Source organism: Dermacentor andersoni, chromosome 8 (assembly GCF_023375885.2).
Source record: "Dermacentor andersoni chromosome 8, qqDerAnde1_hic_scaffold, whole genome shotgun sequence".
NCBI lineage: Eukaryota > Metazoa > Arthropoda > Arachnida > Ixodida > Ixodidae > Dermacentor > Dermacentor andersoni.
Window position 1 is genome coordinate 113,580,777 of NC_092821.1, and position 24,585 is coordinate 113,605,361.

The 24,585-nt window shown below is 49.0% G+C and overlaps 1 long non-coding RNA gene across 1 annotated transcript in view; it reads right to left on the reverse strand.

Moving 5' to 3' along the window:
* LOC129384339 (uncharacterized) overlaps window positions 1-24,174 on the reverse strand; it is a 31,305-nt gene extending 7,131 nt beyond the window's left edge. Inside the window, exon 1 of the long non-coding RNA XR_008612071.1 lies at window positions 23,693-24,174. This is a non-coding gene — a long non-coding RNA (uncharacterized lncRNA). The remainder of the gene's footprint in view (window positions 1-23,692) is intronic.
* Window positions 24,175-24,585: the final 411 nt, after the last annotated feature.

A 24,585-nucleotide genomic window follows, 5' to 3' on the forward strand; every position in this document is an offset into this window, starting at 1 on the left:
CGGTACCAGGAAACGCACGCGAGATAAGAAGGTTATTAGAGAGCTTTAGTTTAGGGGACGCAAGCGGCTTGCGTACGCAAGAGCTACGGGCGGCGGTACTGCGCATGCGCAGACACGCACGTAGCAGTCTGCGCATGCGTAGTACCGTGGCCCCTAGTTCTTGTTTACGCAAGCCACTTGCGTCCCCTAAACTAAAGCTATGTTGTTTGGGGACAAGATACGTCCCAACGGGTGCAAACTGGAGTGTACTCGAATGAGGTTGAGTGGCCCGGACAGTGCCCTCCCGCTGAGGCGCCGCGTGTGGGAAAAAAAAAAAGACATTTTGCGAGGGCGCTGCGAGGGAACTGGATTCGGGCGGAGACGTGCACCGCGGCAATCGGTCTCTGTGGAGGCCGAGACAGATTGCGTATCTGCGCTCTTTAAAGTAGCCCTCTATTTCAAGTGCACATTTACATTTATATCATTTCGCCAAACATATGTATGTATACGAGGCATGGATTATACAACACGACATTATCAATTTTGCTGTCATTGTGTTGTGCGTCGTCTGCTAGCGAGCGCCGGCACGTTCGTCGCGCGGACGCCCGCCCTGTTTTTTGTTGTAGAGAGCTTGTGCAGCACATTTTTGAACGGCTTTATTTGCTTTGGTGCGCCCGTAACTCTTGTCGGCCGTTAGTCACTGTAATTTTAGCCCGTTTAACTACTGTCTTCAACACTGTTTTCTAAAAGTAGCACGTAGTTTTGTCGCAGAAGCCACCAGTCGGCAACGTTTAGTTACGCAAGAAAATTTGATCGCATTCTTTCACGCGCGCTTTTTGTTGGTTGGATATTAGGAAGCCGGGTAAACAATCGAAGAGAACAGTATTATAGTGAAATAATTAAATCAGGCTTATTAACTGCGTGGTGCGAGGACGAGAAGGGGATGACTAAAGTTCTCGGTAAATGAAAGGGCATACATGGACATATTCGCGATATCTACATAATATAAAGATTATCAGATACATTAAGTGAACTAACTGTAGCAGTCTTAACTCTCGACCTGAATAAACGTGTTTGTAGTAGCGAACGAATACGGCACCGCCATACTTTTCTTCACGATGGTGCCGTGAAATCTGCCGCATCCAGCGAAAAGCGTACGTAGAGAGGTCATTGCACCTTTGCTGCTATTTGCGTATCGATCGCTCTTTCGGAGGAGGCTGGGAACCGGAAACGCGGTGTGCGGATTCAATCGTAGACCTTGCGCCGCTTTCTATCTGTGAGGCGCGCCTCAAAGTAGGCAAGATCAGCGGCATGTAACAAAGTAGGAACGCGCAAGTATTCGGGATTTCGTATAAAACGACGCGAAGCTCACCGCTTTTCAAGAACGAGCCCGGGGGACGCATGCTCGGTCACTTCAGGCGGACGTCCCTCCGGGCTGGCGACGGAAACGACCAAGCCGCGGTGGTGCTCGGGGTTCGTGTTGTTGCGGGGCTCTATCGCTGCTAACTCCAGAGGGCTCGTATTCCAAGTGTCACCTGCCTCGGAGGACAATTTATTTAGGAGAGCACCGGCTGGGTCACGTGGAAGGGAACGAGCTAATACTCAAAGCGTGCAACTCAATCATCATCATCATGATCATTATCATCATCGTAATCATAATAATGAGCAGCAGCAGTTAATTTTTATGTCCACTGCAGAACTCCTTGCGATCCCCAATTGCCCCTGTCTTGCGCCTGCAAATTTACTAATTTCATCACCCCACCTAATTTTCTGCCCTCCTCAACCGCACCTCCCTACCCTTGGCACCCATTCTTTGACTCTAATAGTCCACCAATTACCTAGCCTACGCATTACATGGCCTGCCGAGCTGCAATTTTTACGGCGCTGTTAGCCTCTCGGTGGGAGGCATATTTTGTGCGCACGTCTGTTAAGAAAAATGTGGGCCGATCCCGTCGGCAGTGCAGGTCAGGAGCAGTGCGTCGTACCCCCGTAATGTAGAGGCTTCAAGCACCCAGCCAAATGAGGCGAATAATGCACACATTCTTTGGAATAACGCATACAACATACAAAACAGCTTGCGTTTCAATAAAGAACAAGCACAAAACAAGCATCCGAATTAAATAATTGATGATAAGGTGCTCCTCATAACAAGGCGAAGCACGTAGTGCTCCCCGCATACATTTCCCGTTTCCCGGCTGGTCTGCGCAAGCTGCCTCGGCGACGGCAGCTTGAGAAGTGGGTAGCGAGGTCCCTATCCTTTCGTGAATAAAAGAACCAGCCTAGCAACTGATTTCAGTGTTGTTGCAGCACCGCTATAGGCGGCAGCGCGCTGTCTAAATCACCATTACTCCCATTACTGCCATTACTCTAAAGCAATAAAGCTTTGCATACCCCACTCAGCAGCTGTAGTGGTGGTTTCCAATAGCTTCGCTGGACCTCCACTTTCGCAGGGCCGGCATGGCGAGTCAATTTCTTTCCCTAATGTCAACTATAGCATCGGCTATCCAGTTCGCTGTCTGATCCACACCGACGTTATAATTTAGTTTTATAATTTATAGTTAACCTAATTGCATACAGCTGCGTTAACTCTGTGCCCCCAACAATTAATTCGCCAGAGAGAAGGCCCACCCATGGGAGCGCGCACGGCAGCTTCGACCGACAGCTTGTGGCTGGAGACCTTATCACGGGTGGAACCACAGTGTACTACAATTCAAAGCATCCTTTAGATGGAACCAGCCCCAGGTGGACCAATGAGCTTTCGGAGAGAAGGAATCGCGGTAATTATTGCACGCTAATATGAACAACGGTATTAGACGAAAGATATGACCCACTGTCGCGAGCATGGGTGCAAGCCTCTTGAGGATCAATGCACGATTGTTTCCCGTGGCAGTACGCAGCTCATCCGTGAGATATCTGAAGCGCAGATGATCGCGAAATTGGGTGATACGTGTGTTAGCTTCCCGTCTCTGGCTCTCACAGAAAAAGAATTAAGTTACTTGGATGCGGCATCACATGACACGTAACCATGTTACATGAATTCGCACTTCATTTCCTTGTAAGCGAATGCGCGATCTACGTTGCCTGCCATGTATAAAATGACGCAGTGGCACAATCAACTTAGTTGAAAGTTTGCGCTTGGTGTGTCGTCTTCTCTCACGTCCGTGTCGTTTTTATGTCGCGCAATATCATTTAAGCAATATTACTTATGTACTCAGACTAAATCAGGGAGACTTGGAAGGACCAATGTAATCTCCACGGCTGGTCTGGCGATCCCCTTCAACATGTCAGCAGGTGAAATGAAGTAGAAACATGTCTAATCGAATGGTACTTGCTATTCGAATTGCATTAGATTCCAGAATTCACTATTAAAGATTATAGAATAGTCGTTTCTGTTCGAATGTAACGCATAACAGCAATTTCAAGTCTTGAGGGCGAGTGACCGATCCAAATGCGGACTGTTCCGAATTATGCTGCTGCTGGAGAATCCCGGCTGTTAATTGCGCAGAGGCACACCAATTTCTGAGCGAATTAACACACAGGGGTTGATGACTTCTGCTTAACAATTTCGTAGCTGTCATTCAACATAAACGCCCTGTTTTACGGCAGCCTGTAAACCTGCTAACTCGATTCAGGCAAGCAATTTTTTGGAGAGTCTCACATTGTTTGCATCCCATTAAAATTGAATGGTTCACGTGGCAGCACACTTATCTGCTTCAACGAACAAAGCACATCTGCGTATGTCTCTAAGCGTATGTGAGGCCTGCCGTTCCTTTAATTGCTTCATTATTGTCCTTCTGATAGCGGACCGGATAACTGAAATCAGCCGTTTATAATACACAAGGGTCTCAGTTTGAACGTGCAGTTGGCAACGACATTAAATGCAGGTTTGAGGTATTAGATAAACATACCTTGTGTTTCTGGGAAATCAGACTCGAGAATAACTTAATTTTGTTTACACCCCCCAAAGAAGCCGGAACCTTGAATTTTTGTTAAACAAATTCTGGGGTTTTACGGGGTGAAACCACGATATGATGATAAGGCACCCGTTTTAATTTTCACCACCTGGGATTCTGTAACGTGCACCCTAAGTGTAAGTACATAACCACTATGTAAGCTAGCGCACCGGAGCCTTTTAAACAAACAGACAAAAAAAGTTCACCAATGATTGTGATGGGTCCCTAAAATTAAATTAAATTATGGGGTTTTACGTGCCAAAACCACTTTCTGATTAGGAGGCACGCCGTAGTGGAGGACTCCGGAAATTTCGACCACGTGAGGTCTTTAACGTGCACCTAAATCTAAGCACATGGGTGTTTTCGCATTTCGCCCCCATCGAAATGCGGCCGCCGTGACGTGGGTCCCTCGTGGGCAAGATTCACAGCAGCCGCCGCAGACAGTCCGCCACTCACGCAGCGCTTTGTTTCCACACAGACGACGCGCGCGGCTCTGGTGCCATATCGCAGCCATCGTCGCCGGAAAACCTGTATATTGCCTTGGCAATAAGCTTTTCCTCTCACGCTTTCGCCTTACCCTCCTCCGCCGCTTTCCTCCTTGCGCTCTTTTCGCTATCACCGTCTTTCATCTGCCGCTGTGCTCCCCGTCCGCTGTCCTCCTTCGCGGCTTGTTCGCTCGGTTACGAGGGGCGATGCCTACGCTCGCCGCAGGAACTGCGCACTACAAAAGATTAAGCATTACGTGGAAAAAAAAAATGCTGAACACGGCTTATGGGCCAAATATTACGACGTGGAATAGTTAAGAGGAAACGTTAGCTCAGGCCCAACATTGACGCGGCCTATTCAAATACACGTAAAACGCAAGAACGTTTTTATGAGACAACCCCTGGACCGATTTTCATCAAATTTCTTGCATTTGAGAGAAAAAGTTAAATTATAGTGACTGTTGGAAGCGTATTTTCGATTTAGGGCCTGAATTTTGTTAAAGACATTTTCAAAAATTCGAAAGTTTGAAAAGAAAAATAGAAGCGCTTCTAGTTTTCTTTTCAAACTTTCGAATTTTTGAAAATGTCTTTAACAAAATTCAGGCCCTTAATTAGCTATTAGTTCAGTTAGATATTAGTTCAATTTATAACGTTCATGCGCAAGAACGTTATAAATTAATAGCTCTGCATCAAGAACAGATATCGCTGTTCTGTAAACCGCATCCACTAGATCATTGAAAGCGGACAAATTTGATATTTATATTTTACATCAATTTCTGACGTTGTGTACAAGGGTTCCGCAAAAGCTGCATTTCCATGGGGCTAAGGGGCTTTAGCTCGTCCCACTCAACCCTGTTCTAGAATGGTGGTGGCGCTAGCCACCACGCAATCGGATGGCGCCTACATGCAAGCACTGTTTTTGCGTGTAGGCTCCCTACTCCATCGTAGAGGGATGATGCACACCCGACTCAAGGCGGTTCGTTCTGGCCTTTCGCGTGGTCTTTCGCCTCGGTACCTCATCATCATGCTGTAGCAACGCGGACTCTTTCGTGTACACAACATATGCCGTTGCGCGTGTTATAATTAACCAAGGAACACGACTGGTTAGAACCCTTACGTTAGGGAACAAAGCAATATTCGTGTACCTTAACTCGTTGCGATATTGATTACTATTGAAGAAATGGATTGTTAAACGCGAGGATATATGCTTGGTATTGAATGATGGTTTTGAGAGATAGCGTAAGGCCGTATGCATGACGTCCTGATTAAGGATGGGGTAACAATAGGTAAGTTCTCTATGTCCCAGTAAGTGCGTACTCGGACAATTCTTTCACGTTGCCATCTAAACAGTGCTTCGTACTTTGTATATGTTATTGTCTTGGTGGGATTGTCCCTTGATTGTGACTCAGTTCTCGTATCGTCTCTTGTTGAAATAAACTTTTTCTAAGCGCTTTGTATACACACATCTCATATCATCGCTACATCAACTCTTTACATTGTAGATAACAATTGTACATTGTATATATTGAACGTCATATTGTGTAATGGGACGATTAGTTCATGTGTAATTGTGCGTTGCCGTAGGTCTATGTGGTTTTATGTTAGTGAGTGTGGACTCGTCTTTTAAAATGTGGCTGGATGTCATTGTCCTGACGGAATTGTCCCGTCATTGTGACTCAATGTTCGTATCGTCTTTTGTTGAAATAAACTTTTAAAGCGAAAGCTTTACAGGCCGCGAACTCGCGATTTCGCCATGGCGGTGCTCCGGGAAGGCGCATGACGTCACAACGCGCGCCTCGCCGCGGATATTTCTCTCTCTCTCGCTCCCTAGTCACTACTGCGCATGCGCCAATAGTAGCACCGAGCCACAGGTGTCCCACCGCTGCGCAGCGCCGCGCCTCTCCGCCGCCGCCGTCTGGTATGACGTCACACCGCGTTCCTCGTCGTTGCGCTCGCCTCCGCTCGCTTCGCCAGCTGCGTCGCATGCCTGGTAACATGTCGGAGGATTGAAAAGGAGAGCCCGCGAGCGCCGCAACCGCAGTTGAGGCGGCAGTATGGACGGCGAAAATTCTGATGAGCAGGAGGAGGCCTGGAATCGACATCGCAACGAGATGAAGAGGAAACGAATCGCCCAGGAAACAGAAGAACAGCGCGCCGAACGACTGGCTAAACGCTGCAACATAGCTAGACGACCAGACTAACCTGGACTTGCAATAAAGTTTAACCAAGGCTACCTATGCTATGCCTTAGCTTTCGCTACGTATATCCTGGCATAGCCGAGCTAAGCCACTGCCAATTTTCACTCACGACAAACGCGCTATGTGGTTCCAGCTTTACGCCGACGCCCGCCGCATGAATGGGCCATTACAAAGGCGCGTTTATAGTCGGACGTTCTTGGCGCGCGGGTGACCGTCGCTCGACGCCGGGCAAGTCGGAGCCCGTTGGACGCGTCCGGTTAAGCCCAGACCACACGTAACCTTGCGAACGCGCGCAAGCTCGCGTACGCGCGCCCGCGCATGCGCAGATAGCGCGGCACGGCTCGTACGCGTCGAAACGCGGCTCGATCTCGGTGAACAGCTCCTCTCTGTTGTCGCGCGCTTGGGCTGGCTCGCGTCGGCGCGCATGGCTACGCAGCTACGGCGCGATATATTCAGCTCTCAGTAAAGCAGATTTATATCACGCAAAAAAAGTGCTTAATGTGCTGCCTTTTTCTGTCGATTTAACAGCTCTTAAAATTGACAGCCATTCCACTCTGTGAATATGGAATGGTAGCGAAAGCACTTTGGTTTTCGTTTGAGTTCTTTGACTGAAGTCAACTTTCGCTGCCATTCGGTCTTCACTGAGTGGAATCGTTTCCATTTTTTCTAAGCACACAATTATGCCGGGATTGCGACTCAGTCTTCGTATCGACTCTTGCTGAAACAATTTTTTTCTAAACCCAGACAAGGGCGTGCTATGTGTGTTAGGTACATTACACGCAAGCGCTGGTTTAGGGTGGTGACACCGCCGAATTTGGTGAACAACCATTTTGGTCCCCGATCTCGCTAGAAGTCGCGGCGCATTCATGCTGCTTAAAGCCCTTTAAACTTCGTAAAGTAGTGCCACGCTTTGAAGAATGCCGCCTCCTCCTCGCGCGCTCTGGCCGAGGCCGACGCCGCGTCGCTATTGGCCTAATAGCATCACGTGGGCCCTCGCGCCGTGCATCAGCGCCATTTTTGCTCGAGAAGCGTCTACGGAGCGGCGAGGAGCGCATGTTGGCGCCGTTGCTACGCTCGAGCAGTGTAGGCGGCGCCACGGTCGAGGAGGGAGCGCGAAAGAGAGGAGAAACGAGGAGGAGTGAAGGCGGAGAAGGAGAGTGTCACTACTTTACGAAGTTTAAGGGGTTTTAAATGCTTCTTATCGTCACGCTCTGATGTACCAATGTTGGCACGTGATCTATTAAATTTCTTTAATTTAGTTTTATAGCAATGCGCACAGGAAACCTGCGTACATCTTTAATATACTAAATGCCTTTGACTTGTACTTTAAAACGTCATACCTCTTGTTTTCTATTGAATGTCGTGCGACACGTATACAGCAACATGTTACAAGGCACGATGGCGTGCTCGTGGCAGCATTATGTCACGCCAAGAATGTGAACTGCATTAAGCATTGTCATTGCCTTCCACTTGTACGTAATATACAAAGGGTGTTTTTCGAAGTGTGCTGTAATGGAGACTGTGCTCACTAGCCTGTTTAAGAAAAACGTTGACGTACCGTGTACTGCGCTCAGACCCGCTATATGTCTCTGGCTGCTGAGGCCCTACTTTATCAAAAAAAAATAATTAGTTTCGAGTCACCAAGGGTTGCGGGAAATGTGGTCTGTCAGCTGGTGCTTCGCCATTTTGTCTCCCCCTATCTTGTATAGCTTGTCGGAAAGTTTAACCTGCTAATTTAGCTGGCGGTGGCAAGTGCCCTTACAAAGGCTGTCACCACCCTAAAACAGCGCTAGAAAGTAGGCTCCCTAATGTATGCGTTGTCGCAGCGCCATCGTGGTGTAATTGTGCTGTCATTGTGACTCAAAATGTCATCGTCTTGTTTTGAAATACCGCCCAGTAGTCTTTTACATAATTTTTGAAATGAGCGGTACCTCATTGTTTTACTCTGTGTAATTGCAGTTCTGCTTGCACAGTTGGCAGCCTCTCTGAAGACCAGGTTACCGGCGTCGAGGCGGCCTTATCGTTGCGACCAACGACGGTCTCGCGCTGGGGTTTTATTCGTGCGCTACACAGCCCCTTCCCGCGTGATCGTATTATCCAGCCAACGAAACATTCAGCGACACACCGCTGTTGCAATTTGCTCCTGAAGAATTTAGATGAGATTGCGAACAATCGCTCGTTCTTGCTGCAAGCGAGGGGCACCATTTCTGTATATAGGACCAAGAAAACCAAATACGGACACCAGAAAGTGAGAAAACAAGGAACAGTAAGAAACGACAACCCTTGGTGCAGCGATCGTTTCTTTTTTTCTCATTAAGTACGAGAAAGAAATCTTTAGAAACACAAGAAAAAAAGTTCGGCAGAGGTTTTTGAGAATGCTTACGTGTGGAAATGCGAAAGCATTGTAGTCGATTTGGTGAAGTGTTTTCGCTTAGGTATCCATCAGCACGCCGTCGTGCACGTTGTAAACTTGCACGGCGTTCGTTTTGTTACAAGACGGCGGTGGTACACCTCACTTTACGGACTCATGATTTCGCGTCGAGAGTGTTGTACTTGTTTCCTGCCACGTATGTGGCTCCTTCCCACTTGGGGGGGAATTGGCCAAGAAATGGATACGCGGAGCGCAGCGGTGCCATTTCGTAGTGAAGGATCGATCGTTGGCGCGTGATAGAAGATGATGACGACGGTGACCCGCACGCCACCAAGTGTTGCGTGAGCTTTTGCATTCAAAAAGAGACACGATGCCGGGTTGTGTAAGACATTGAAGAATATGACGTGAATCCGAGAATTTCATGACGTGTTTTTTTTTTTTTTTTTTTTTTTACTCTTTGCGCTGTCGGCCATTTTTGGTACCACGTTTTGGTTACGCCGCCGCCAGATTTTTGCGAAATGGGGTTTATTGCAGAATTGGGCTTCGTGATGCAGTGGCCGTTGCGCGATTGTCATCGTACACTTGTCGTCATCCGGTTGACATCGTACCGCTGTCATGCCATCGTCGTCATACAATGCCGATGCCGTCGCGATGGTTCTATCGTCCTCATTCTAACTTCGTCATCTGACTCTATTCGTGCGGTCTTTGTCACACACTCAGCGTCATATCGTTGTCGTCGTGGCGTCATTATTTTACCATTGCCATCAATTCAGTAGCCTCATCACATTGTCGCCATGACATCGTCGTCATACTGCCTTCGTTGTTCCATCGACGTCAATGCTCCTTCGGTATGCTATAGTAACTACGCTGTTGTCATTCCATCGTGATTATGCCGTCGTTGTCATGCAGTCGTCGTCATGGCGTTTTCTTCAGACAGTCGCAACCACGCATCCGTTGTTATACCGTCGTCACGATGACGTCATCGTCGTGCCGTCATCGTCACTCCAGCTTCGTCGTCGTCATTCCGGTTGTCGTCGTACCGTCGTTGTCGCGCCATCGTCACCGTACACTCGTCGTCATCGAATTGTGTCGGCGCCGTCGCGCTGTTATCGTTCATACGGACGTCATCATTTAGGAATGGTCATCTCATTGTCATCGTGCCGTTGCCCTCATTCGCCTTTGTGATTCCCATCGACGACACTTCTTTATCATTCCATAGTCGTTAGTGCGTCAGCGTCGTACAGTCTTCGTCATGCCGCCATGCTCAAGCGTTACTATGGCAAGTGAGTGCCGTAGCAACATTGCAGGATAACGGATTATGGGATATATAACCAAAAGAATGGGAGTTTTAGGATGTCAACTACAGGTATAAAGAAATTTGAGAAGTACTGTGTCTCTTCAAAATGCTTGAATGCTAATTACATTACCATCGACACTCATCCTGTGAGTTTTGTCGTAATTTTAGAGCACAGCTCTTAGGCGCCCGTTACTGCGGTGAGCGTCGGCGTCAGCGTTACCGAGTGAACGAGCACAGCGAAGGATGAAAGAGCGAACGCGGAGCACAGCGGGAAATGAAAGGAAAATGTAAGCGGCCAACAGCAAGGAAAGCGCTAGAAGGAAAGTGGAGGAAGAGGGTGCAGCGAAACCATGAGGCGGAAAGCAGGAGAAGCGGGTATGGAAAAAGCGCGAGAAGAAAAGCGTAGTACCGCGCAGGTCTGCCTCTGCGGCGATGATGGCTACGAGATGGCGCCAGAGTAGCGCAAACAAAGCGCTGCATGAGCCGTGCTTTGTCTGCGGCGACGATGGCTACGAGATGGCGCCAGAGTAGCGCAAACAAAGCGCTGCATGAGCGGAGGTCTGTCTGCGGCGGCTGCTGTGAATCGCGCCCACGCGGCACCCACGCGCCGCTTCTCGCGATCTTCCAATTGGCGAGGCAGTCGCGCCACACTTCGCTCCGTTTGCATCGTGCCGCATGAGACAGATTGTCCGGGCCAGCCAATATGTCTCGAAATGTAAGCACGCATAGAGCTGCACTCAAATTTCGCATTAGGGAGTATCGTAATCGTTGGTGAATTTTTTCTTTGATTGGACGAAAAACCGATCTCCGTTCTTCTGCTTTTGTACGTTTATGTTTTTTGATGTCCAAATAATCTTCCCGTTGTAGGCTACGTAGTGCACTATGGACTTTGTATATTTATTTCTATGTGTAGCTCTTAAGGACACTCTGTTTTCACGTGTATTGCCACGTGAAACTTTATGAGCAAATTGTTGACCTCTGTTACTTTGATATAATCTGTCAACAGTCTATTAAACTGCTCTTTATCTGCTTCACAACGCAGCATCATACTCCCGTGATACGCACGCCTATGCACTCCGCGCTTGAACGAGCCTGTGTATGAAGGTTCTCTGGAGTTGACCACCGACGAGCGCCTACTGCACATATAAAGACGGTTCTGAATAGCGTTGTCGCTGAAATGAAGTCTTTTTCTCGAAAAGGGTGTTTGGGCGCATCTGCTGATCATCTAGCGAGACGTGTGGGGCGCCGCTGCTACTGACCTTTCCAGTATACATACTTATTTATTGAAAATTTTAGCGGTTGTGATAAACACTGCGAAAATATATGCTTTCCAGTATGTTTCGCATAACTGAGGCGAGAACTACTACTTTTTCTTTTTTTTTCTGCATAAACGTTTCCGCTTTGTCACGCCACAGCCAACTGGTCTGCCGCGGTGGGTAGACCAGTGGCTATCACTAGCCGTAGTCGGGCTTTTGATTGGTCTTCGTCTTGAACGAAAACTAGCATGTAGACCGTAGATTTGCACAAACAACGGCAAGACGAACAGCGGCGACCCTGAGGTTCTCATTCGTTCTCTCGCACTGCCCGTCCAAACTCTCTGCTAAGCGTACGGACAATGCTGTTGCGTACAAGGACCCGCCGCAGTTGCTCGATGCCTACGGCGCCACGCTGCTGAGCCCGATGTCGCCTGGTTTGACTCCTGACTGCCGTTGCAAAGGCGGCGTTTCCATCGGGGAGCGGATTGCAAGAACGCTCGCATACTTGGACTAAACGCGCGCCTTAGTAAAGAACCCCAGGCCGGTCGAAATTAATTGGGAGGTTTCCTCGTTTACGGCCTCTGTCGTAGCGGTTTGATTGCACTGGGAAATTAAATAAAAACACGATTTGATACGATTTTGAATTCTTTACAAGGCATGCGGTATACTGATACGGTGCGTGTCCGAAGACCGACCCTTGCTAGACCTCTCAAGGGCGTAGGACCAACAACAAACAGAAGAAAAAATAAATAGATGAAAGTGAAGAAGGTTCCTTGGCCGCACAGAGCAAGTCTTTCACCCCTTGCCCGCTCGCCGATGCCATGACGGTCGGAGCCTGCGCCGTCATGCCTGCCGTGGGAGAACTGCCACGCTTCTTTCTTTCTGCATCTTCTTACTCTGCTCCTTTCTTTCTTTTTCTTCTCCGCCATTCTTCTTCTCCTGTCTCCTTCTTCTTCCGTGCTGCAGCGCACGATGCGGGATAGGCGAATTCTTTCGCCTCCTTCGTTCGTTTTTTTTTTTTTTCTCTCCTCTTCTTCCGTACACCTCGCCTTTCTTTCGTCTCTCCTCCCATCTCTTTCCCTCTCGTTTTCCAACGCGTGATGCGGAAAGAAAAGAAGCCGCCGAACGCTCTGATGCGGCACGGCGGCGGCGGCGCCACAAACCGGAATCGCCGTCTCCCCTCCCGTCCCTGTCCACGGTTCGTGCACGTTGGCGGCGCGCTTTCCTCCTCCTCGCATTCGTGCACATCCTGCTGCTCCCAGAGCTCCGTGCTCGTGCTGACGTGTGTGTGTGTGTGTGTGTGTGTGTGTGTGTGTGTGTGTGTGTGTGTGTGTGTGTGTGTGTGTGTGTGTGTGTGTGTGTGTGTGTGTGTGTGTGTGTGTGTGTGTGTGTGTGTGTGTGTGCATCGACGGCTGACTGCGGCCACCTCGGCCTGCCTCTATACTACGCGACGGACCTTCTTGCCCTTCCTCATCTACAGGCCTGCTTCTCCAGACTCTTGGCGTTTCTCGGTTGTCTTTTGTTCAATCTTTCATCTCTGTGTCTCTCTTTGTCGTCTTCGGCTCCGAAAGAATCCTTTCGAGGCTTCTTGCAAGGTTGACCGTGCGGCATGCTACTTCATCAGCCAGTCCGACCACGTAGGGGACCTTTCTGTGCGAAAGTTGGCGCCGCCTGATGCTACCGGGTGGAATCCTCGTGCTCGTACGAGAAGACGATGTCGTAGTTGAAGATTCGCCGAGGACGGCTATTGATGCGCAGCGCGTAGCAATAGCGCAGGAATAACTGATCATGGTTTCTTTCTTTAGCATGTGGCAGCGTATCCGTTTCGAAGTGAGTGAGGGCGCAGTTATCTTGCCTCAGGCTTTAAAAAAAAGATCCTGCCTTGGGCTCTATATTTGAAGGTGACAAAAGCACTGCGTATGAATATAAGGTGGAGAGTGATAAAATATAGATGCATTATTGCTGTCGTAAAGACAGGAAGCATACCGAACGGAAATAAAATCTGTTTAGGGCAGTAGTATTTTAAAACACTCGATCGATGTGTAGCCGCGTTTGTATCGACCGTTGGTAGCCCCGGAAGACAAGGAAGACGAAGCAAACGTCGAGCTGAAAAGATCGCCCAGCTCATCATCATCATCACTTGATTAAACATCATCGCTCACTTCAATATTTTTTAATGGAACTGATGCCCTATATGGGATTCCTGTATCAGCAAACCGTCATTGACTCTCTCTGAAAAAGAACTGAGATTTTTGGCAACGGCTTAACATGTCAATTATAAAAAAAATGTTTTGCTCTGAATGTTTATCTGTTCTCGTGGCTGTGACTCATGTTGGCTGAGTGTATAAGTACGACCTGGTTTTCGATAATAAACATTGTTGGAAGTAGTCAGCGCTGTGTGTGTCCCTGTGTGTCTTCTTTTGTTCCGTCTTTTAATCGCGCTACCGTAAACTCCTTCAAAATGCATTATCAACAAGCGCACAGTGCAACCCTCGAGTTCCTTCGTGTTTCTGTCCTTGTCTTCTTGCGCTACGGTAAGAACCATACTGTGACGGGGCGTCAAATAGATGAGAGCGAAGCATGATTTATAAACAGAGACTATTTACCGAGATGGGCCAAGATGGCGGAACATGCAGAACGTCCCGGTGATCGTCGTCTTCGTTAGCCAAAGGAGGTGGCTTGCAACATCTAACCTCCCCGGCAATGTTAATCCCATATTTATCTCCGTTTTGAGGAGTTTTTCTCCTCAACGGTGGAGTGAGATTTCAATGCGCCCAATCGGGAGGGACGAACTATATTTGGGGTATACGGGAACTCTCGAAAAGGAGCTACAGAAGGGATAACAACTTCCTTCGAGAGAACATGTTTTTCGGACTGCCTCCTTTGTATAGCGAGATTAGCTGCTTTAAGTATGTATGTATGTATGTATGTATGTATGTATGTATGTATGTATGTATGTATGTATGTATGTATGTATGTATGTATGTATGTATGTATGTATGTAAGCATGTATGTATGTATGTATGCAAGCATGCATGTATGCATGCATGCATGTATGCACTCTTTGGGCTTCCACGAGCTCGTCAATAGTATTGTTTACTCCTAGAGCCTCAAACTTTTCGTTTGCAGTCGTAATTGGGAGTTGTAGAGCCTCTTTGTATGCTCTCCTGATAATGAGGTTAATTTTGCAACGTTCATCACTCTTTAGTTCCAGGAATGAGGTAGCGTACACTATTCTGCTTATGACAAAAGCCTGTACCAAACTGAAATGTACATTTTTTTTAAAGCGACTCCTATGAAACTTGCGCAGTTATGTTTTGCGCGCACAGTGGGATCGTAGTCACTAGCGGCCAAGCAACACCTGTGCTGTCCTTTAGATCTCCATAGAATATGTGTCGCCCTTATGTCCACTTTTTAGCTGCCTTCCAATAGAGAAACTGATAAAATGCAAACACCCTATAACGCATTCTTTTTGCAAGGAATGAACGAAAGCAGTGGGCGGAGTACACATTACCCTTGATCGCCCAGTGCTTTTGACACGAACGCATGCAAATCAAAGTTCTCAAGTGGTTGCAGCGTATTTCGATCTCAACCGAATGAGATGGCCACGTCATGGGATCGAACCTGCAGCCTCGAACTAGGCAGAAGAACGCTTACGGCCGCCGAACGAGCGCGTCTCCGTAAAGGAAGCAATGTGCAATCACCATGATTCGTTGGTATCCTGCCCGGCGTTGTCTGCACTGGTATACCACGCTTTTCGAGGTAATCCGGCGGCGTGTGATTCACGTGATTAGCGCAGTCCGCGCACGTTCGCGCTCATCGACGATTCGGGAAGATCAGGTTTTGCTTTTCTGGTTTCTTTCGTTGGTGTCTTTTCTCTGCGAGACGATCTGACCTGTAGGCCTTCATACCTGGCGGTGACGGTGACGAGGCAAGTTGCGCAACCACTCTCATGCGCATCTGTGCCCTCGGAATTCAGCAGAGCAATTATAGCCGGCGTAATAGTGCTGTGCAAATTTCGAGACAGTCAAGGCCACGACGTTGCAGTTGCAGACTCCACGTGGAGAACCGTCGAACTGGGAGAAACAGAATTAATTTAATCCTGCAGACATTCCTTCACCCCCCCCCCCCCCCTCCCTGCCCTTATTATAATCTCCATCTTTCTTCCCCATGTGGGCTATGATGGCAGCGATTAAGGCAGCTACTCCAAAACGTAAACTGACCAAAACGACAAAAAAAAAGAAGCGTATTGCCTGGAAACGAGGGTTGCAGTTGCTTGGCTCGCAGGCGTAGTTCACTGTAAACTTTTACGTATAGTCTTTTTGTCAAAAGTTTTGAAACCGCTTTGCGAGTGAACGGACACGTAGTCACGACCAGTCGTCGCCGCCCTGCAGAAATGTCGTCGCTCTACAGGACAGAATATGAGTGGAAAGCGGCTCAGTATTCTCCAGAGTGTAACGACATTTAAGGCCAAACTACACGCGCCCGTGCCGGCCCGCTGGAGCTGGAGCCCACGCGCATTGCGTTTGCCGCGCCTGGCGAGTAATGTCGGCTTGAACCTACACGATGCTCGCCCACTTGGCTCCACTATTTTCGCCTTACTAGCCACCGTTTCGCATTTTTATGAGGCAGTCAGAGCCCTGTGGAGAAGATATCTGGGCTCGCGCCGCGCTTCGACGCGTACGATCTGTCCTCCACCCTCTGCGCATGCGTGAGGCGCGTGGACGCGAGCTTTCACGCTCCAGCAAGCTTACGTGTAGCTTGGCTTCTAGCGCAACAGGAGCCACACAGGCGCGTAGAATTCTCGCTAGGCTCTTTTAGTATCCTTCGTGGCGGAACGCTGATGTCCACTTACTTGTCACCTCTCGATGCTCGGAGCACACGGACGCAGGGAGTCTCAGCAGCCAAACGCGACCGCACAGTCCTCATCTAGTGAAGCTATAGTATAAGTCCAGGGTATAGTTGCAGTCTTCTCAGGGACGTCCACGGACACTGCGAGCTCAAGTCCCCGTTCACTGCTCACCGACGAAGTCAGTCCTCGCTATTCGCGTTCCACAAACCAGATGGACAACGTCGACCCACTGTGTCGTCCAGCTCAGTGGAGAAACACAGACTCCCGAGGCACATCCTGGTTTCTTTTTTTTTTCTTCTGTCCTTCTCACCAAGCATCCCTCTTTCTCACTTGTCTTCATATTTTGGTCCTGCTCTCCGGGCTCAGACAAGCGTCGTCCCTCGAACGGCCTTGCCGGGCTGTCTAATGAAGGACGGGCCAACGGACAGGAGAGGGGTGGGCGACGGGGCCGAAGCGTGGCGGACCTAACGGGGGCGTCGGACGCAGTACGCTGCAGGGGCGCGCGTCTAGTGGGCCACGTGTGCGTAGGCCGGCTCTGAGTGCATCGGTGTGTGCCCCCTAACCACACGCGGCGACGTTGCGTTTGTCACCGACGCGTCACTTCGTACTGCCCCAATTTCTTCCCTGTCTCCGGTGTGGACTTTCACGAAAACCTCAGAGACGACAAACGGACCGCCCAACTTCACCTGCTGTTCTCACAAAAAAAAAAAAAAAAGAATGGAGCAGCAGCCTCTGAGGGAAGCTACAGTAGAGCTGCCTCAGGCCAATGAAGGACGAGTACACAAAGCCCTCGTGACGTCATGCGTGGTTTCTGATTGGTTACAGCACATGGTTGTCATATCGATTGCTCCTGTGTGTGGCCGGTGTACGATGGCATCCGGCCAATCGCGAACGGTTCTGACGTAAGAGATGCTTACTGGTTGACGAGTGATGTGGTTTCAGAATTCTTTTTAGGAATGGTTATACAACTTGAGAGGCTCTACTTTGATAACTTATCTACATCACCTGTAAACTCATCGGTGTTTTCTGTTTACTGTCCATTGTAATTTATATGTACATAATCTCTGTTCTGCAGAGTATCCGCGTTTAGTGCAAGAGCGCAAGTTCATATAAAACCATACGCAAAGGCTATCTACATACCGTCACGGTCATACGTGTCAATACTGTAAATCAGTGTCTGTAAATCATATACGCGAAACTACTCTATGGTATGTAGGCCCTTCACATGCACATACGGAGTTCAAATCCACATAAAGCTATACATCCGTAAGCCCTACTTACTCCCCGGACTTACGACCTGACACTTTCAATGTGTCGCTGTGCAAAAAATGTTATAGATATAACACAGACAAAGGGAATTCGAAACTATAGAAACCCGAAGTAGTATTCAAGTGTAGTCTGCCTAAATGTGTCTTTACATTGGTAGCCCGCCCAATACTGCACAGATCTGGCTAGCCAGTTTATAAATTGGGAGGAGAACTAGGGCGAAAGAAATAAGAATGTGGAAAGCACAGCGGACCGGTGTGGGTTGTGGAAAAGGGCTGTCCTACATCTTTTGTTTGTTTTTCCTTGGGAAGTTGGCTTTCGACTTGCTCACCGTTTGGAGGTCATCGCTGCCAGAGACCGAGTGGGCTGTTCCCGGTGGTCCTCTTTTGCTCACCTCATAATTGCTAGCTGTCCCCCTTGCCCATTCTCCTCCTCGTCCTCTCTCCTTCTCGCCTGCGTATACCCTTCGCGAGACTGGCCCCTCTACGCTGCGTCCTACATAACGCGTGACAAAAGTCTGGCGGAGTCGGAGAATTCGAGGACACGTCTCGGCGGCCGTCTCACGCGCTAACTGCATTGTGGACGCGTAGGAATCCTTGATGTCGCCTCGCTATATGCTCTTGGTCGCAGCTCGAAGGCGACGAAAGCGAGAGAAAATCCTTGCGCGTTTTTGCTCCAGATATCACAGCCTCGACGTGTCTTTATGCGCGATATTATTGACGGCCGCCATATATGCGTGTGGACAGGTTTTGCTCTTATATCGTGTCTTCGCTGCAATTAATATTCTTTTTTAGTTGCTGAGCGGAGTGATCGAAGGATACGCCGATAGCAATCATGCCTGTGGGTTTTCGCCTCCTTTTCGGCCAGTGGAATGCAATTAATTCTTTGGACTGTTCGCTTGCTCGTTTAGTTGTTCGTTTGTGTGTATTTTCAAAATCGTACGCTCTGTCCTTAGCCCACCGTCCCTGGCGTCATTGTCCAAGTGTCTAGATTTCTGCTAGATTCCCGTTTTTTTTATATGTATATCTTATTGTTTTCTTCGATTGCTTGTCAGTAATCTGCTGTACATATATGTGCACATTGTACAGAGTGTGCTGTTGCATCCACAGCATTGGTTCTCGATGGTACGCACGTTAAAATGCTCGTAATTTCTCGTGTCCTTTCCATGTGTTCACTTGACAATCAAACTTTGGGAAAAGGCGGCGACGAAAATCGCCGCTGTTTCCAATATCATCAGGTAACGAAACAAACGATCGTATGAATAAAAATAGAAAGCTGAACGGTGACCTTGAAGCACACACTGTCAAGGACGGAGGGGGAAGAAAACGAGTGGGAAAAGAAGGCGTTTCACACGAGACGATAAAAAAACTGCAGGCGCAGCTTTTATCACATTTGATTGCTCGTGATTTGCTCTGAAATGATTTCGATCGCCAGGATGCGTGTGTTGCCGAAGTATCGACACGTGAACGCGCCTTTTGCATTGCGACCCCGTCGTAACGGAGCCGCAGAAGCCGGGATTCGAACCCGAGGACTCGCGCTCATCAGCGAATTCGCGCTACGTTCTCTGAGCAGATCGTGTCGCGAACCTAAATCGCTAGTTGCGTATACATGCTGCGGGACAATGCCCGTAAAGAGGGGGAAAAAAAGCTGTATTAAGATTCTGGAGCGCAGAAGCGAGAAGACTCTGGAATAAAGGAATGGTGAAATGGCCTTGCAGAACGGCCCACTTGCAAGGAGACTAAACATGGGCGTGTCTATCGGTAACTAGAACGGACGGCATAATACCGGCGTGTTGTTTGGCCTCGCTGCGTACACGCTAGCCGTATGCCTCGACCAGTCCTCCTACTACACCCTCGATAGCGGGAAAGCGGGTATGGACCGCAGACCTGCCTCACGGTGAAGGATACGGGGCTGCTCGAGGCTTGCCAAGTTTGCGTTTGGTTACCTCGCTCCAGGGTGGCTAACTTTCAGGGCCCACAGGGCTGCGAAAATTTCGGCTCCGGTACCGCTCGGCTGTCTTGGGTTCGGCGTCGGACGCCTCGGAATAGTACGTCATGAAATTCCGCCTGTAGTGGAATTTCAACATCAGCGTTTGCGGTGTAACGGCACCCGCACTCCGTGGTGACAATAGTTATGCTCCACTAACTTGAGAATAGCTTTTGGCAATGATAATAGCTACACTATGATAACAGTTCTTCTATTTTCACAATAAAGATTAAAGATTCTGAAAATACGCACGCACATACACGCACACACACACACAAAAAAAAACATGCCCGCTGAGAATCTGCGTTGCTCAGCTCGCACTTGCAGCACCAACTCTGGGCCGTCCAGCGAGCCGAGGAAGCCACCAAGCGCCAACAACCCTTGGCCGAGACCTAGGCGGGGTCCAGGCCGACCCCACCAAATCGCAGGGCAATCAATAAAGTTATTTTAATGAATTATAATGAACGTGCGTATAGAACCGAGGCCAACAAGTGTGTGCGTAGGAAGTCCATAAAATTCCCACAAGAAGAAGGCAATCTATCAGACTGCCGAAAAGTATTTAATAATGGACCCGGCTTAAGCGCGTCGTCATCAGTGCCGTTTCGAATACACAGGGCCAAGTTGTCCAAGATGGGCAAGAACTACAAAGCAAATGGTCCAACAAATGGAACCTTGGCGAAAATTTTCTTGCTGAACATAGCCGCCTACATAAGGTCTGAATAAATACACAAGTGCTCCAAATATTTCTATCCCCATTATAGCTTTATTTTACGCGCAATATTAGGGCCTTAACGACATCGTACCGGCGCCACCGCGCTGCCCGTAAACACCCTCGGTGTAGTAAAATGACGTCTCTTTCAGGTTTGAGCACTGATATTGTTTTACATTTTAGTAAATTGGTAGTCTGAGAAGATGTAGGATAAAAGACATGCGCTGTAAATGTTGTATCTCGTAACATTTGTTTCTAGAGCTGCCGTTTTCAAAATCTTGAGGAATAATTTAACTGAGAACTTGAGACCTGTTCTGAACAACATTCGTGGTTGAATACTGTAGCACTATAACCTGCATATACGGCGTGGATCAGCATATACCATACATACACCCAAGTGTATGCGGAGCCTGATGACGGTGGCGAAAATTTGCTTGGAGTGTCCACATCATCGCTATCGCAATAAAGTGTAATTAGCCGTACCAGGCCACGAAACCGTTCCACCAAATGAGCCTTGTACGACGCTGTTGACGATACCGACGCTCTAAAATTTCACACTAATGAAAGCCACCCTGAAAGCGGTGCCGTATTCCCCAAACTGCTGTCGTCAGATCGCAGGTCGCAACTTTCTCAGGTAATTAAAGCCAGCAGTCAGTCGGCGGTGAGCCATTGAAGGTCGTCTTTCCGAATTGAGTGCTTTCTGCCAAAAGCTGACGTTTTTCCTGGTGGAACGTTCATGCCTGACAACTCAGAGGCGCTCCTTCAATTTCCGTTCGAGATGATGGCGCTAATTTGACTTTCAGACCTTGCAAATGGACTTGAAACAATCCTGGCACGTTCTTCATTCCCTATAGGTTGGCGAAAATGATGCATTCGTGGGATCTCGCGAGAACAACCTGTGACCATACACAACACGCCTTTCGCCATACACGCCTTTCGTGGCATTTTATGTGGCTTGGGGTAATGTCCATTTTGTAGAATGCACGGTTAGTCATCGTCAATACTGAGAAGCTATATTTCTGCGAGAAGCTACTGGAAGGGCACTAACTGTTAGGTCATTAAAACTACGAAGTATGATCACAATGTACGCAAACATGATAACGCGTGAATCAGACCAACCAAATTGGCGTCGACAGCCAGCATGATGCAATAATTTCATTACGTTTCATTATATTCCTATCTTAGCAACTAGCGGTTGCGGTCGGCTGTAACCGGTAATGACGTCTACGAAGTGGCCCGTTCGGATCTCTGACAAAGTGCGAAAAATGTATACTGCTGCAATATAATCAACGCATGTATTCCTGCCTATGCTTCGTCATAAGCTTGTAACAAAATTTCGCGTGCCTAGATGACACTGCAGACTACTGAGTTGTCCGCATGACCAGATCGTTCAATTTGGCACCTATGTTTCGTCACTAGGTTAGTGACAAAATTTTTTGAACCGAAATGTTTATTATAGTGCATACTATTGTTTGTCCGTTTAATCGTACCATCTCAATTGGCATCCATCTTTTGTCTTAAGCTTGCGACAAAACTTTGTGGACCGAATTATGCTGCACTGCTGAATATTGCCGATGTCGCCGAGCTCGCTTTACCTTCCAGTCACCAAGGAACTACTTGGACTCAGAAGAATAGCCTGCGCTTTCGCGTTCAGGAAAATCCGTGTTGTCTAGGCCGTTGACCTGACCCAGGTTCGTGTAGCCCTTTTAGACGAATTTGAACTTTGTCTGCTTTACTCTTTTGATAAAAATGGCGCAGAATTTTCAGCAGTTTAAGGTCGCGTCTAGTATTGCTGAAATTGTAAAAAACAATGGAAGAAACGACGTTGACATAGAAGAGAGTTGACTAGTCAATGAAGATCAACGTGGGCAGCTAGTTTTATGACGCGAGATATATACATTAAAAGGCGTCATATTTGCTAATACTAATTTTTTTATGCAGTATCCGCTTTGAGAAAGTATTCCGCGTGTAGTGAAAACGCGCACAAGCGTTATGAGGGCAAGGGTAAGCACCTTATTATAGCGTGGCGATTGTTCTGTCCGGGTCATTGATCGCCACCGATAACATCACGCTCCAGGAATAGAACTCACTGGTCGGTCTTGTCCCGGTTAAGGCAACGCGAACCACATCCTAATGCGACGGCGCTATCTATAGCGTAAGGAATAGTAATGTTTTTGCTACGCCTCCTCCCCAACAGTTAAAGACTCATAGGGAGTGTCAGCTCGCAAGCGAGCACAATGGCTCTCGTGTTCAACCTGTGCGGGCATTGGACTCGCACCGGCGGGCATTGACCTTGCAATGGCATTTACCTCCGGCTTTCCGACCTGCAAGATTACTATCTCGGCCGCTACTAATCATCGTTTGCGTTGGGTTTGCCGTGCGCTTAACTCGGATCACTGGTTCACCCAGCTGCCAGCGACTTCGCTTTCCCTCTTGGCTCCCATGTTGGCGCGCAGCTGACTTAATGGGAAGCCTACACAGCTGGACACTTGGCACCAGAAACCACGTGTCTTAGCAAAACTTTTGTCTACGGTCTGTCATTGGGTGCTGCTAGTAAGGCCAGAAATCTAGTCATGCATTGTCGGCAACAAGCTGAGCTGTCGCGTTCTGCTAGGAATTGATTATGGAAAACAAAGGAGACATCTATACAGTATGGTCCAGTTTGCAGCGTTCCGGCGATTTTATGTACCCATCGGGCAAACCATTATTTTTTTAATGCCGACTTTACTAGGTACCATAAGAAGTTGTGACTTGTTGTTGCGACTAAGCTTCTATCTATCAGCCCGGACGTGATACCTGTATCCCGGAGCGAGGATCTCTTTCAGCTATAGTGAAAATGACGGGATGGAATAAACAAACTGGAGCGTTGCACATAGTTCCGGATTCCACAGACAGCGACTACATCTGCGCCTTACAAGGTTGCGCATTGTCAAGGTTTCTTCTTCTCTTTATCGTGCCGCTACCTCCGCTGAAGATATTCATGGCCAAACCAGGCCAAGTACGAGTCGCTTTGAATTGTTTGCGAGGTATCGGTCATAAAGTTGACAAGCCGTCTTTCCATACGTTGTTCACGCACCAGTATACTTCCCTAGCACCGCTAAAGCACAATTTTAAAGTACTACGCGCATGTGTTACTGGTGCCCTGGAGTGCAGTGGACTGGACTGACCTCCCAAGTTCTCGGATACAAAACTAGTCATGTAGTGCTAAATATCCGGATGATGCATTCAACCTTACTTTGCCGTATAGTGCTCTAGAACAGCATGCTACCTTCTGCTCCTGCTCCGCGCGACAGTGATCTCGCCACCACTGCCCAATGCAAAGAGAAGTGTTTCGACTCACCTCGAAGGTGACGGAGTTCTTTTCTTCTGGAAGCCGGAAGAGGACACGAGAGACGACGGTAGCCCCCACAGAAGTAGCAGGTGGGCGTACGGTTCGCCACCGGACCGGCTAGCCGGTCCCGTCGGCCGGCCGTTCGGTCGGGTCGGCTAAACCCACGGAGGTCGTCGGCTTCTGGAAGCTTGCTCGAAGAAGCTGCTTCCCTCCACCACCCCTGGCGGTGGAGGCTGGCGTCCCGCCGTCGCTGCTTCTTTTCCCATGCAAGAAGCAGCGGCCAGAGACCTGTCCGGGCACGGCCGCTGGATGCCGGGGCCATGCAACTTAGGCGAGAGAGCGAGAGGGGGCGGGGGGGGGGGGGGGGCTGCAGCAGCAGCGCCTTGCGGTGGTGGTGTGCTCAACGGCGTCCAGCGTTCGAGTGGACCGAGCCGGCCTCACCCGCTCTCTTGGGCATCGCTCGCTCGCGCTCGCGCGCTCGCCGGAGCGTTGACCCTTTCTCGGCCGCCGCTGGCGTCGGCGGCGTCGGTGAGCGTGGCAGGCCAGTCGGCGGCGGCTGACCTCACGTAGCTGCTGCTGCTGCCGCTGCTGGGAGCCACGTGGACGGCAGTTCCTCCTCGCTCGCTTGCCTTTCGGGTCTGACCGGTTCTCGTCGTTTCTCTCGCGGTGCCTGCGTTCAGCGCGCCAGTGCGCGGGGATCGGCTTGGCGTGGCGCGAGAAGGGCTGGCCAGCGGCCCTGCGGAGATGAGCTAAGTCACGGACGGGACGTCCCGATCGAAGAACCCGGTGGGATCGGTCTCGCAAAGAAAAGGGGTTATTTAGCGCGAGGGGTGGAGGGTGGGGGGAGTGCATCGGCCGTGTCATGCTGAACGCGTCGGTTCTCGTCAGAATGCCGAAGCTGT